The following is a 17,004-nucleotide window of genomic DNA, read 5'->3' as shown; positions in this document are numbered from 1 at the left end:
ATCGCGTAATATTAACTTTCACAGCCCTAATAAAAACACAAGATATGAGCCTGCTATTACTCCAAAATCAATTGGCAACTCTTTAATGCTTTAACTAATAACACGTAACAAATATATCCAGGTTGACTATTTAACATCAGTAATGCAGGTAAAGTCATGTTCCCAAACAAGAATGAAATAACAAGCTAAACTTAAAGCAGTTGGAGGAAGTGTATCAGTGATTCTGTTACTACGCTCTCTCTCAAATAGTATTTTTTTCTGGGTTCTGCTCTGAACACATATTGCTACTTGAAGCAGTGTGACCTATGTGTCATGTCATGTTGCTGCATTACTCGCCCAGGGCACAGAGATACAGAGACCAAGTCATCTGTTTCAGAGACAGTGGCAGTTTAAAGTATCAGTGGGATCTCCGTGTCCCTCTTCTTCTTCTTCCTTCCTCCCTCTCTCTCTCTCTCTATCTCTCTCTCTCTCTCTCTCTCTCTCTCTTTCGGTCTGGGTACACTCGTTCCCCCAAGGAGTCATGTCTAACAGAGAGGAGCCGATATCAAAGGTTGTGTTAGCCCCCTACAGGGTCGGGATCAGAGGGGCTCGAGCCAGGAAGAGGCAAAATGAGTGGATGAGGAAGGAGAAGAGAGGAGGGAAGTGGAGAGGAGAAATTATTTTGGGGGGAAAGATTTGCCATATTGCAGCGGGGCAGAGGGGGCAGATGAAAGGGGAAGAGGAAGAGGAGAGGAGGGGAGTGTGGAGGGCAAATGTACTGTAAAGCAGCGTTAGAGAAGTAACTACCACAGCAGACGCCAGCCAAGGAACAAAAGAAAGTAAAACTGTCCTCTGCCAAGGTCTTTTATTCGTCCTTCTCTATCACGGGTCAGGACATGACAGAAAAGAATGTGGGCAGATAAAAGAAAACGACTGACTCATTCCTCTGACTGTACTCTGAAGGAACGTGATGTAAAAAGCAACCCGGTCTCACAGGAAGGCGTAAAAATACCACAACATTACATAGACATTCTTCGTGTCATGATAAGTAAAACACGTACAAAAACAATTACGGAAAACACGTCACAGGTCAGTCATTAAAAAACACGTGACGATCGTCACTAACTTCTATCCTCCTGGTTTAAATATGCTTTCTTGTTAAGCTATTATTATGTATATTGTTGCTTTTTAAATGGCAAAGGTGACAGTTTTAAAACTAATTAAATACTTGTTTATTGTGTGTATTGTGTTAATGTCGGCATAAGGTAGAGCACGTATTAAAAGAATACAGCGTTGGAGGCGGGGCCCCATTCATTCCCTATGAAAGTTGCTCAGTGGCGCATGAAGTCGAAATGGCTCGACTTCCGAGTGGAAAAGTACCCGGATCTTCCGACGATCTTCCGCATCCATTGGGCCCATAGAGCAAGCGCAGTAGCGTCCGCTCGGTCACATGGCTCGGTCACCGGGTCACAGCCGTCACGCTGTCGTCACGGCTTGCTAACTCCACCTCCCAGCCCTCGCTCCAGCCTCCACCTGGGTCTCATTCACATGAACGGAGGAAGGGAAATAACTCTGTATTCAGCTATCAGTGCATTTTACAACTTTTAGGACTTATGATTTAAATAAAGGCTATTGAAGTGTTCGTACTGGGAAGTTGATTCACCTAAAAAAAAATGTATCCGATGAGTTACAGACGACTCTTTCCCAATGTAAGTCTATGGGAAAAAGTCGGCCCAGTGGCATCACATGATGGACACGGAAGTTGTAGTACCGCCGTTTTGCCACTACAAAAATTGGCATCAACGACCAGCGCTCTTCCTGGGGGCTTGAGGTAGAGTACTTGCTCTGGATGAAAGGAAGGCTGAATCGCGTAGGGCGAGAGGACGGACCTGCAGGTCTGTCTTTAATCATTTATCCTCCTTTGTTGTTGTTCAGCACTTGTAGCCTACATGTAGGATGTGACGGTTGGTTGATGTGGAGTTTTACCCAAAGTTGAACATTTTTCACCATACGTGCAAGCGCTCAGCGCAGAATCGACGCTCAGCACCTCGTCACGCTGCTGCAAAGTGTAAAAATGCAGCACTCCCATTCGCAAAAAAATCGAAAAAGAAAAAAATGTGAACATTGCAATTGTGGCAGTTGCTTGCCATCGCTTGCGGTTGGCCAAATTGTTATTTCAAACATCGGTATCTGTATTGGAGTTTCACAATCACTGCATCCCTACAAAATCCTAAATATGCCGATAGACCAATGTAAAGACAAATTCAACACCGCTCCGTTTACAGTAGCTCTCCCTTCCGTGAGCATTGGTGAGAAGAAATTCAATGAAAACATATTTATCATCCAACACTGTCAAGACCTCACTTAGCAATTCAACAAGCAAAAGAAAATCTAGTTTCTCTGAACCTATTCAGATATTAACGGTTGTACAAGCCAGAATGGAGTTGGCAGGCTGATGGTTTCTGCTTGGCAGTATTTTCTTCAGCCCTGCTGGAGTGTTAAAGGTCACGAGAGATGGGGAGATGTTTACAGCGCAAATTACATACAAGCACAGAAGCCTGGGGAGAGCTTACAGGCTCCAGTGGGCCTGACTTGACTCATTAGTAAGAACCGCTGCAGCTCCATCAGGGTGCAAGGCCACGAGATCTGACAACAGCACTTCACAAATAAAGCTGTGGAGTTTGGGATTTTATTTTTCTATTAGCAGTGCTATATGCAATGTGTCGATGAATACATGCTCAAGTTTATCCTCAGCTAAAGTAAGCTGCAGCTGGACGGATAAGCTTGAACCCTTTTAACGGCTTCGATGTGCAACGTTTCACCTTGAGGGAGTGAAAATAAAAGTTCCTTCTCCTGAACCTGCGATGAACCCGAGTTAATTCTGTAAAGCCACTATGACAATAAAAGAAGCAGACAAAATGGCAACAAAAAGCCAGCACATGCATTCAAACAGACTGATTATTGTAAAAAAAAAATTCAGTCCTGTACAACCTCTAAGCTACTTTTTTCTGACTGATAATAATGAAGTGCAGGATCTAATCACAGATTGATACCGAACGTCAAATACCTAGAGTATCATTTATACTGGGTTTTTATTTTGCAAACCAAGTCCGAATTTTTGTTTGCTTTTTTTTTTTAATGCGTCATCAAATAAAAAACTACGCACAGAAACCTTGCACACTGAGTCCGATGCGTTTTATTATTATACTTGTTGCGAAAATTCGCAATACGAGACAAATTGAATTAATTACGCGGGTGCAATGGATAGTGCTAGTCTCAAACCGGGCTAATGAATGACTGACATTAGCAAGAAGCTATCGTTTAGCTGCCTAGAGGACAATCACTACTGTCTAATCTTTATAAATCCTTTGTTTTGTGACCATCTGTGATTACAAGCTGTTCTGCAATCACCTGCCACAATCTATCTTTAATTTGCGCATCTATCTATTCTTTTATTTCTTTATCATAGAGAAATCAAACCTGTTCCGATAACTTTAATGACAGACAAATGTTTCTGAGCCGGTGTGTAAACATGATCGTCACAACGTGAAGTCGTATTTATTTTTAAACGTGCGACAATTTTGACGTAAAATACGGATTTGGTGTGCAAAGGCCTTTATTGCTGCTACATTTATGTCTGTGATTGACTTAGATATCTTAGATACTGTATATCATGGAGCATTGTGGTTGGTTCATCACAAATCTTAATGCCCTCACTCACCATGGCTGCCTGTATGCTATGGTTGATTGGCCTACATTGTCTTCATCACTGGCATGCCCTTATTTATAAGGCAATTCTTAACTTGCTTCCTTCTTTTCTATGTTAATTTGTCCATCTCAAAAATGCTGGAAGCTACCTTCTCCGCTTTCTGACATATTCGCAAGACTTTGCAAACCAAGTCCGTATTTTTAGGATGCATTTTTTTTATCCGTCATCTGATGTGTTTCATTATTCTATTTATTCCGAAAATTCACAATACGTCCATCTGGAAATAGGGAAAAAGGGCGATGGAATTTACTTCAGACTGATTTGGGTCCAAGGAAGCTGGTCTCTAAGTGTTTTTAAAAGTACATTGAAGGAGTTGGACAGGGGTAAATCAGGCTGTAGATGTTTTGTTTGTCCCTATCTGATCTAGAATATGTTGACCTGAGTCTTTTGTTTTGTATAATCATGCTGTGACCTGAAATGTAATTGTCTGGAACTGTTGTACTGTTGTTGTGTCATTTGTTGTATGTCTGAAACTTTATTTAATGTGCTGCTTGTGCCTTGGCCAGAACACTCTAGAAAATGAGATTGTAATATCAATGAGGTTTTTCCTGGTTGAATAATTTTAAAATAAAAAAATAAAAATCAGAATCAGAAATACTTTATTGATGCCCAGGGGGGAAAGTGGGCGTTACAGTTGCTCTTGTATAAACATAAAGAAATGTAAGAAAGTAGAAATAAAGGAGTATGTAACATGTAAATTATGTAAATAATGCTACAATATAAACACTATACATGTAAAGAAATATAAGTAATTACTAAAATTAAACATAATAAAATGAGAATATTAGAAATATGTAAAAGTATTTGCATTAAGACAGCAATATATAACAAATAACCACAGTGCAAATAAGTAAATACAAAATGCTGAGACGAGGGATCTATTAAGTGTGTTAAATATAAATGCCAGAATGGTTTAAATAAGAAATTAATAAGAATATTTCTTGAATGTACAGTATCAATGACAGTATTGCACAGCTTTTTTTTTTTTTTTACAGTTGAGTTAAGTCAGTATTGCACATGAGAATAATACTAGATCATGAGGTAGTAGCAGCTGAAGGGTGAAATGTACAGGTGAAAAATACACAAGATATTTATTGCATCATAAGACCAAAAAATATACAAAATGCAATAATTATAAAACAAATATTAACTTATGTTAAGTCATAGTTCATAAAACGTAAACGTATCGTTGTTTATATGTAACTGGTAGATTAAATATACAGGCCCACTTCAGTGCTCGATGTGTGAGATGCAACCAGTTCAATGAAGACTTCCCAGGGAAGATCTTCCTCTTCCACTGCTGCTGCTGCTGGTGTCTCCGTTCATTCCCTGGTCAAGGTCATACTGTGGTAGGACGCTGCAGTTTGGTTCAATTCGTTCAAATCATTAAGTTAAAGTCTGTGTGCTGTGCTGCCTCCACAGTAACGACTTCCAGCTACACAGCGTATATATAGTAGCAGGAGGGGGTAAAGGTTTCTGCCTGTGTTTAAATCAATGCTGTGACGTGATGATATTATGACCCAGGTGTAGGTCTCCAGGTTTGGAGTATGTCAGCTCTGGGCGGAGATGAAGTCACTTGCTGTGCCACAGACTTAATGTCAGAGGGTTTCGGGCAGCCAAGGATATATTGCCACTGCTGCTTTGCCTCTTTGCTTTGACTTACTAGCTAGAAGTTTTTGCTTTTTCCTAAAACTTTGTATCTTGCTTGTAGAGATTATCATTGTATCTGGACTGTTTTTGTGCTTTGGAATTGCTTGTATCAAAATAATCTTAACTATATGATTATATTTGAGATAATTCTTTTGGTTGGATCTTTTTTGTTTCTTATGTGGTTATATTAGTTTTGTTAAAAACTCACATCTCTATTGGAGGACTTGCCTGAGCTGGTGGAAACCCTCTTTTTTTAAGGGCTGAGAAATAACATATGCATCTAGTGTATCCTTTGGGTGAAAGTCCCACGGTGGCATAGTGGTTAAATTTGGCCTGTAACAAGACCTGGTGAAGCCCTCTCCCTGGCTCGGTCACACATAACACCTGTAATATATTGCCTATTTGACAAGGGGACCAGAAAAAGAAAAAGCTGGTGCCACGTCTTGGGAGTTTTGTAACATTACACTGCTTCCACAGCACTACTACTAGAGTAGCTAACACATTGAGATCAAGATTCTCAATAGTCGGGCATTGATAATTGTGTAATGTTGCTTTGGTGTGACAAAGTTACATATTTGTATACGCTGTAGTGGTGTCGTCACGACACCCAAATTCTGGCTTCGATACGATACCCTGCCTAAATATCTCGATACCGATACTGAAACGATACCACGGCAAAAATGTAGAACATCAGGAGAAGTAATGGAATAATAGATGACAGAACATGGAACTTCAAATTATTTTTTTAATTAATTAAAAATGTTTAAATGTAAAAATGTATTCATTAAAGAAATGATATGGTATGCAGTAATCTGATGTCCCCTATACTTCAGTTTATGTGATTTCTTTGATAGTTAATTTTATATTTGCATTTATTTTTTATAATGCACATATATTTACATTTCATCTCTATTTTTATATCTACATTTCTTATAACTTATCAATGTTTATATATATTTGTATTCTAGAACGAAACAAATGTCATTTCCTACTTATTAAACAGCGTTTAACAAGGCCCACGCTGGCGCATTAGTAACATTTAAGGCGGAGAGTGGTACTGCAGCACGGAAGACCAAAACAAAACAAAAACCCACAAAATGATAATAAATTCAGATGAAGTTCTCGGAGAAGTCAGTGAGAGAAAAGCTGCTAAAATCAGAAAGACACCACAGTAACTGTAGAAAGTGTGGTGTGAAGAGAGAGAAGAGTCACTCTCAACGGACTGCTTTTCCTCTCCATCCATTCACGCTTCAGAGACAAACAGTAAAATAACACTTTAATGCGTGCTCTTTGGTGGATTATGTATTTGCCGAATAACAGGAGATGCTTGGACACATTCAGAAAAGATGGTGAATCTAATGTTATCGGTACATTTGATCGGTAATTAGAGCTGCGCTGTTATTTCCTTGGTTTTTCGTAGGGAGTTCTGCTGATAGAGACACCAGCTTAGAGCGGGACTGTGCAGCCGGCAAGAGATTCATGACCTGCTTTCATCTGTGCGATTGCACATCGACGCAACACGCGGATCCTATTAAAACACTGTCATTCTTAAAGTATCGGTACTAATAAAACGGGGCATCGTACCGTTTTTAACGGTAGGGTATCGCGATACCTTTCTAGTATCGGTATACCGTGCAACACTACGCTGTAGACACTGAATCCCCACCACTTAGTGTACAGCATCTCTGCAGCTTAAAAAGTTTCATGTTTAAGTGCATCTTTCTACGATGATAACTACGATAACATAATGTTGTGTACTGTCTGTATCTGATGGTATAAACATATCAATAAACTCATTTTAATAAGCACAAGTTATTAAAAATGAGGCAAGCTTTGTGCTGCAAAATGTCGACTCTAAACAAAAGCCTCCAATTCTTCTCCAGAGTAACTTTAGTAATTGCTAAATCACCAAAGTGCAAGCTGCCAATAGTAATGAATGGACAAGTTAAAGACACTGTGCTCTTCCAATGAAGCTACATATTACAATTATCTGTGTATGTAATGTATGGACTAGAATATGAAGCTAACAACTCTGGGAGTAGATAGAGGGACGATAGAGAGCAGAAACTGCTGCTGAGTCTATTAGCAATTAAGAATCCCGATCTCCCTCCATTCTCCTTGAACTGTATTGGACAGCAGAGACTGTATCTCAGCGCGCAATTGGTCACTGTCAGGACACTGTGAGCCTGACTGTCCAACTGAAATCAGGACGGTGCTCAATATAATGGATTCCTATTGGTTTCTGCCGGCCAGACAAACGACATTGGAGAGGTGAGAAAATGGCTTATTGATGACTGTCTGAAAAGGTGCTGGCTCTCAGGGTGTGAAGCCAGCATGCACATGGTCCCGCCACCTCTCTCTCACACAACCACAGTTTTGGAACTCTCGAGGACATTTCATTGACTTATATTAATGCTGTAGAGGCTTAACCCCAGCCTAACCAAAAACAAGCCCTTACCCCTAAAGTAGGGAAGTCACGAGAACCGATACTTCGGTACCAAGTCGATGCCAAAATTGACGGTGACGGTACTCTTTTTCTACAGTACCGGAGGTACCGTACGATGCTTGTAATGGTCATTAGTAGTGATGTGACAGTGAGGAAAATGTTCCCACCGGTTAATAAACTTAATAAACTTAACATCTCGATTCAATATTTTAATCGATTGCCCTAGTATTTAAAACAAATTTGCGTTAACGGGTTATCAGGTTTACATCGACAGCCATATTAAATACTTGACAAATCTCCCTTTAAGGTACATTTTGAACAAATAAAAAATGAGGGATTCATTTACAATTAATTGCACTTAATCATTGACAATCATGCGATTAAATATAATAATTATATATATGAATTGACATGCCTAATAACTGCATCCTTCTCTAGTGCATTAGACAAAAAACATAATGTATCATGCATTCCTGATTTCTAGTGAATAGTCCATGTACATTGTGAGCTCCGTCATTTTATGTTATGTGATGCTAAACATATTTCAAACACCAACCAAGGACTTCAGTTACTGATATGATTTCCTTTGCTTTATTCTTCAAATTGTTCACATTTCCTTACTACGTTTTTCTAATTCCATGCCTCGTCCCCAGGCTCTGTTTCCTGTTATCATTATCTGTTTCTGTGGGTAGCAGTAATGCATGCTCTCATAAACAAACTGCACTGGCCCCAGGCATGTTGAATAAACAATGTGGATGCTGAAATTATATGCAATTCCCCTTTAAGTATATTTGAAATTCCATGCTAATTTGTTCTCCTAAACCGCCCGCCTGGTTTCTGACTATGAATAACTGCAGTGTTTGTTCATTGATACAAATGGAGCTACCCTTTGGTGTATTATAAATATTATATGCATCGTATGAACCAAGGATTTAATCAAATCTGCACGTGTGGTTCATGAGCTTCAATCACAGGGACATAAAATGCATTCATGCTACAAGGAGGATTGCGATGCAGACCGTTAGACATGTCTCTATGGAACTATAGGAGATTTAATATGAATTCAAGGTGGGATACAAATAATACATTTAGTTATCTCAACATACTGGTATTGTTATCATATAGCACAGACCAGCTCTCAAAGCCTAGATGAAGAAGACACTCCACAGGGTACGCTCAACACCATATAAATCATTTAAATGTCATAATTAAATTTCCTACAGTGTGTGATTAAAAAGCAATGATGCTGACATTTTATTATTCATGTCACTGTTATAGCTCTACTGTTTCCTTTCTCTGCCATACAACGGTTTCCCGTTCAAGAAAACATATGGGACTGCCCAACGATAAACAGGACCCTCCATCATTTAAATTATGGTATTTGTATAATTCATGTGCTGTATCCTCAGTCCGCGTGTTTATATGGGGATAGTTTGTACTGTATGTGCCTGAGGACACCATGCATCCCATGAATCATAACATGACACATGATGAATTCCATGAATGCAAAAATAGTGAAATGCCTCAGTGCCTCTGCATGCTGTACTATTGTTTATTTTTGTTTCTCACTCTCCTTTATTCCACTGCACCCAAATACTAAAAACTAAAATACAATCGATTAGGGGTGTAACGATACATTTTTACAACAATACGATATGTATCACTTTCCATAGTTCTGATATAATTCAAGAACAATATTTGGCTCATTTAAAGCGATATGACACAATACCATTTTTTTTTTTGGCAGAAATTCAATCAGTGTGACTGTGAAATAAATAGCTGGATACTGGACAGTACAGGTTAGGATTCCTCAAAGTTTTTTCTTGTAAGGTAATCAGGTATAAATTAATTATGGATATGAACAAGTAAACAACGATTAATGGCAAATACATACACCTTTTATTTGAAAATAATAAAAAACGCAACTTCAGGACCCGCTGCTTCAGTTCTCAAGATATAAGGCAGTGCAATATTTAATAAAAAAATTAAATAAACCAACTTCTATTCAAGTTAAATGAACAGTGGTTTAACCGGCTGCTTTTGTTCTCATTTTCAATATAAACGGTAGAGTAATAATATAGTGATCGACCGCTCATAGCGATCAAACAGCTTGGGACAGAATCATTCCTATACAAATGCTGTTTAAATCATTTACTGATAGTAATCAAGTAGTCCACTTACAGTGTTCATTTTGGGGTCTTTTCATACATGACAACGTACGGAAAAACATTTTAAAACTATGTTAGACTAACGTTAGTTGAATTTCTGTTTTGTTTTTTACTCCCTTAATAATTTGCCTTGCAGGCCGACTGCTTTCCGGATGGATACGTGAGGCTGATGCTGCGTGCACATCAATATCATGACGGGAAAAAGTTAATTTTCTCTGAATAAAAAAACTGCTGTGCACGGGGAAAGCACCTGTGGTTGAAGCCACCCTCGTCAAGTGGATTGATAACGCCTTGTCACGTAATGCCCCCAAAGTGAAACTCTGACCGGCTACCGCAGCCCTCGGCAGCTCATGAATACAAATTCTTAGTATCAATTCAACAGATTATTTACCTTGCAAATCGATTTTAGATTGATATACATCCCCTTTGAAGGACAACTTGCCGAGTACCTATCGATGTAGTTCGATCTTGGAATATAAATAGATACAACGATGTAGTAGATGAATCGTGGACACTCCTACAGTCAATGGACAATGTATGAATTTGGAGCTTTGAAATTATATGAATTATCCCATTTTTATAGTTCAGATATTGTTTGTCTCATCTTAAACACACGCCTGCAGTCTTTGAACACAGAAATACACTTATTTCTTAAGAGCCGCACTAACAGAATAAATAATGTACAGATCAAATAGCATGACTCCATATATGAAATTCTGTTTATGGATGATGAAAGTGAAATTCCCCCTTTGAAATGATGGCTGCATGTCATTACATGCTACAGTATATGTTTCTCTTCCATATTGCTCACTTGTGTTTCTGGGTTTACCGTAGGAGACAGTTTCTTTATTAATAGTATGAAGGACAATTTGAGCACAACAGTATACACAGTATAAACTACACAGTTGTTAAATTGTATTCAATTATTCTATCTCCAGCAAAATGCTCCTTCGTGAATTGTCTGTTGGATGTATCATTGTTTGATATCTGTATGGTGGCGTGGGGTATCTGAAACAACACTAAAGAGAAAAATTACAGCTGTACGCAATACACAAAGATTGGACAGATAGAAGCCACACAGCACATAATGTAACGTCTGCAGACAAAATACAAAGTGGAGCAACACAGCAAGCTTTATGCAAATATGACAGTCTGAAGAGATTTTAACGCTTTGTTCTACGACATGAAATATGTCAGTAAATACTAGGGATGTGACGGTGAGGACATTTTCCCGCCGGTACTTGTGACAACACCGGTGTCATTGATCTTTACCGTTGGGTGGCTGTGTGTCTGACCTATGACTATGACTTGCCCAAAACAACACGTGATTATCATAAAGTGGGCATGTCTGTAAAGGGGAGACTCGTGGGTACCCATAGAACCCATTTTCATTCACATATCTTGAGGTCAGAGGTCAAGGGACCCCTTTGAAAATGGCCATGGCAATTAGTCCCATTCCAGCTGGTTTGTCATTGTACCAATGGATTCCTTAGGTTTTCTAGTATCTTCACTTTAGCTTTAATACTGAGCCCACTACAACCTAAAAATTGCAAGTTACGTTTATGCGTTAAAGAAATCAGTGGCATTAAAATTAATTTGCATGAACACGTTATTATCGCATTAACTTTGACAGCCCTAATTTGAAAGATATGTCTGTGATGGCATGCTAATGTGTTGGTTAGTGTCACCCTGTCTGTTGCAGCAGTCCAATAGATCAGTTTCAAGCTATTTTGACTCTGAAAATGATTAAACAACCACAGTAAAATAATACAACAAACTTCAGAGTGTTTGGCTCGTTCCTCCTTCCTCCTGAGATCTTAAGCCTGTCTCATCGTTTTGGAGCCTTTTGAATTTCAGTCCCAAGAAAGCACATACATGTATAACAGACATAAGCTTACCAACTCAGCCAGTCCTGATCATTTTATACCAAACTTTCCAAAACCATTTGTTGTTGTTGCCAATGCTATTTTCACATCATGACTATTCCTGCTGCCACCGTTTAAGTGGCATGCGAATGTCCGTTTTGAAGCTCAGTATAACTCTTATTCTCCTGTAGTATAGCATTCAGTGTGTCCATGCTCTCCTCCTCATTACAGCCACTCATAAGGTCAGTCAGGCCCTCCAGAACAATATGGAGACAGAATGACAGATGGGAAGAGACAGACAATGACTCAAATAGACAGACAGAGCTGTGTCAAAACCGAAAGCTGCAGCTTTGCCATTCCGGCAAGAGGAACTATAAATGGGCCTCTTAATTAAGGTCCCTAGCCCCACACATGTCGCTAAGGGCTGTTGCTGCTACTCACATCCAACTAATATGGTTTTATAAAGGCCTGGAGGAGGAAAGTGAGGGGCGAGACAGGGACAGAAGAGTTAGAAAGACAGGCAGGGAGGGAGAGAGAGCGACAAAGGGAGGCCACATCCTGATGGCATACAACATTGGGGTTATTTCAAAATTTCAAAACTTTCTAACAATGATAAAAAAAAAGTGGTTAGATGTATCACAAGCTAGCAGCCGCTAAAATACCTGCTACGACACACATTCCTACTCTGTATATCACGTCATGTGTTCTCCCATATAGTCAGTGGTCATGTCTATAATGTTAAATCCAGCGGTACATGTCCCACCAGGTCCCGCGAGGACACTATGGGACGCGCTGCTTCACTCAACTGGTCATTCAAGCGGTGACTTACCCTATCGCGGAATGCACCTGATTGGTTTTCCGCTTGACGTTTCAAACAGGAAACACCATGGCGGCCAACTCGTAAACTTTCTGTCATTCTGTATAAGCAATCCACTGTTGGTTACACCTCTTTAACTATAAATGCAGTCTGCACAGGCAAAACCCAAAGCTGAAACTGAGAGTAGTCATTCAGCGCTATTTATTGTTTGAATAATCAATGTCATAGGACACACCTGGGCAACAAAAAACACCCATCAGTCACATGTTCCAATAATCTTGCTCACTTGAAAAATGGGTGGGTTCAAACAAAAAGTGCTATCTTCTAAGTTTTTTAACAGATCTAAATGTAAATACCTGGAAATACTGATAGCTGATCTCTTTTCTCATATTCATCTTTTGATGTCAAACCCAAATGTTTTCAGTGTACAGCAAAAGTGTACAGCTGTTGCAATAGTTTTCGAGGGGACTGTACTCCTCTACAGTTGTCATGAAAGGGGAAATTAGCTATAGAGACCAAAACCATTTTTGTACCAGGCTGTAAACATGTTTATTTCTGCTATAAAGTTGGACATTTTAACATTTTAACAACCTGAGTGGAGTAAGTTACTTTATACAATAGAATATATTCACCATTTAGAATTGGTCTAATCACACAAACATGCTGGCATGAATACATATTTTAAAGACAATTTCAATCTAGTAATCCTTGACAATGTAATAATCTGATTGCACATGTTTTTCAAATGTAATCTGGGTTGATTATATTTACTTGATTTTTTTGTAATCTGATTACTTAATCCCAATTACATGTAATCAGTTTCCACCCAACTCTGACTACGATGTAGGCTCTGTGTAGAGCCTACCATACAATATAAATCTGCCTTAAGATGAATTCTAGTCTGAAGTAGTCCAGATGTGTGCTAAGCCAAGCAGCATGTAGGCCAGTGGGCGAACGCCGCATGCTAAAAAGCTTTGGAGGATTGACATGCACAGAAAAACATACACATCTGAATGGCTGCTGCTGAAAACTCAGCACAAAATCATCACGCTGTCAACGGGGCTGACAGATGAGCCATGCACATCAAAATGCTGATGAGAGAAATGTTTACCGAGAATAGATAACAGATGTGATGGTGAATTATTTCTTTCAATAATGTCTTCCATTCCTGTAATGTCATTGCTGACGGCAGCAGGCGACAGATAGAGCAAGAGATGTACACAGAGAGAGAGAGAGAGAGAGAGAGAGAGAGAGAGATGTGCTGTCAGCTATAGACGTGCCATTGTCACTCCTAATAAACCATGGCAGCCTGGTGACTAATTAGCCATAATTTTGCTCATCGGGGCTTTGAGAAATGTTTGAAACTCTCGCCCGAGTCACAGTCTTGTTCTGCCAGGAGGAATGTCACAGCCAGGCTGGGGCTAAGCGATGCTGGCACGGCATCAAGAGATGCTGGCATGTGTCTACGAAAAACTCTCTGAATGGCCCCTAGCTCTGGAAGAACTCGACAACAGTTGGAGAAAACTTCAGCGAGTGCATGGGTTTGTCTTTGGCTGCAAGTTTCTCCCCATCCTCTGACCTTGATGGAAATGTGAAGTTTGCTGGTGTGAATACTCTCCGAGGATGTCTCCTGAACTGACACATATGAAGAACTCCTGTTAAGAAATGGGCCATTTAGGAATGCAAAGGTTATCACTCTGCAGCACACAAACCACATCAGTTTAATCTTTGGAAATCAGCGGGAGGAGATAGTGAAGTGCATCTGTGTAAGCACTCCAAATGGCAAAATAAACCAATTCCACAGATTGTTTCCACATTTTAGTTTTGTGGTGGTTGTCCATAAATATGCCTGTTTTGCAATCAAAATACGTATGACAGCAGATATAAAATGCAGTCTAAGTTAAGGTTGTAAATAAGCATTTTGCGGCTCCGTTTGCTGCAGTTTAAACCAAATGTCTCAGGAGAGCAGAACTGATATTGGTAACAGCAAGAGAATATTTATGGAGTGGTTATATATCACCAGGCAGTGTCAAGATGTCAACATTTCACAATGTTTTTGGCATTTAAATGTCACTGATGTCCTCAATGAATTACAGTTGGAGTAAACATCTAGTTTATCCCATTTTGTTAGTGTGGATGCCTCAATCAAAGACTTTAACTTTATGTTTATGATCAAATTTTAAATTTTAAATAATTTAAAAAAAATGTTACTTTGTAGTACTTCTCTTAAGTCTTTTTTAAAAAAAATGAAACTTCTTTTTTGTGAACCTCAACTTTTAAACTTTTAAACCTTTTATATTGTATATTTTTCAACCTCATCCTCGTCATTATCAAAATCAGCCCGGTTGCACAAAGAGGTGTATGAATGACATGATAATTCACAAGGAATTTAGTATGCAATAAGAACGCCATTCTTGCATTTTGCGTTTCATGTGTAAGCCATGTAGTCTGTACTGATAGCAATGTAAATGCATCCGTGTGAATATGCTACGCTCAGAGCTAGTGACGTAGAATAAAAAGTGAGAGAGACTGCTTATTGTGGGCGGGAGGGGAGGTGGATTGGTCCAACAAACGCAGGACTTTCAACCAGGAGACCGGTGTTTTGTTTTGTAAGTTATGCTAGTGACGTTTTCCGTACTTACGTACATACGTAGTTTACGTACCTATTTTACTTAGTTTACGTGCTTATTTTAAGCCCAATCCAGACGTTTTTGCCCAAACCTAACTAAGTGGTTTTGTTGCCAAACCTAACTGCGGACGTTGCCATAGTTTTGTGTGGCGTACAAATGACACGCAAAAAGCCTAAAATGCATCCCGTACGTATTTTACTTAGTTTACCTACTTTTTTTTTAAAGCCCAACCATGACGTTTTCCTAAACCTAACTAACTGGTTTTGTTGCCCAAACCTAACTGCGGACGTTACCACAGTTGTGTTGCGTGGTGTACAAATGACACGCAAAAAGCCTGAAATGCGTCCACATGACATGTCCTTGTAATGTTGTGCTATTTATACGCCTTCACGTGAGATTGGGGAGCTCAAAATAGTTAACACACTTCTGATCCCTTTACTTCACCTATTCCTGTTGCCTTTTTCCTATTTGCATCAGATTTTGCATTGCTCCTGTATTGGGAAGCGATCTGAACACCTTCTTCATTAAGTGTTATGCCAAAGTGGAGTCATTTTGACTCCATTTGTTAATATACCCCCTGTGTTCTGTATTTAAGTTAAACACCGCCTGCAGCACGACATCATGTAATTAGACTCACAGGTGAGGAGACATTGTGCAAGCCTAGCAAGACTTTGCCTAATTAAAATCTGGAGTTTCCCCAATTAGGTAAAATAACGTGCCGGTCTTGCAACTGCCGGTCCCCAAGAGTCACCAAAATGGTTGTTCAGATATATGGCTTCATTGAGGTTATTAGATTTTAAAGACCATACTTTTTTCTCTAATATTCATTAAATGCCGAAGCAGGTAAAATATGAAAGAAAAATAGATTAAATCCTTATAATTTCAAACCTGAGAAATGATAGGTCTCCCATTGGTTCAGTTTAATCTATGTTACTCACTAAAAGTCATCAGCAAGATGGAGACTGTTCCCCGGTTGTATTGGCCCCCACAATTAAATAGAGAATATCAGAAGAAGGAGACAGCCGTTTCCTGGTAGCTAGGACTCTGATATTCTGCATGTTTCTGTCTGAAGAATGTTGTCTTCATCACTTTTAAACAAGTCTTAATCCATGTAGGGTATTATGGAAGATGGAACCTGCCAAAATAGAAAATGAATAAACAGCCTCCTCATTTGCATAATGAGGCAGAAATGTAAAAAGAAATGTGTAAAAAAATGTATAAAGAGAAGAATACCGCAATAAATACGTTTGGGGAGATAAATAAGGGGTGAAAGGAAAAATCGTGCATCAATAAATGCAAAAATACATGAATAAATAAATGAATAAATACATTTAAAAATAAATATAAATACATGAAAATAAATAAATAAAAATGAATGCAAAAATAAATAAATACATGTTAAAATTAATTAAAATAAATACATAAAAGGGAAAATGAAACAGAAGAGTAAAAAATAAGCGAAATAATACAAAGTTAAATTAATAAAGAAGCAAATTAAAACGGATATCAATTCATGTAACATTTCACATCCTCATTCTTTACGCCTCATTTCCACATAGCTCTGTGAACGTATGCGAGTCAAACGGAAGTTCATTCATTCCTATAGGAACCTCCATGATCACCGATGTGTTTGCAAAACTCCTCGTTCGTTATTTTTTTTTCCGTCAGTAATTTCAATAC

This window comes from Sebastes umbrosus, chromosome 1 (genome assembly GCF_015220745.1).
Source record: "Sebastes umbrosus isolate fSebUmb1 chromosome 1, fSebUmb1.pri, whole genome shotgun sequence".
Classification (NCBI taxonomy): domain Eukaryota; kingdom Metazoa; phylum Chordata; class Actinopteri; order Perciformes; family Sebastidae; genus Sebastes; species Sebastes umbrosus.
The sequence above is the reverse complement of the archived record's forward strand: the minus strand, read 5'-3'. Positions refer to the sequence as shown.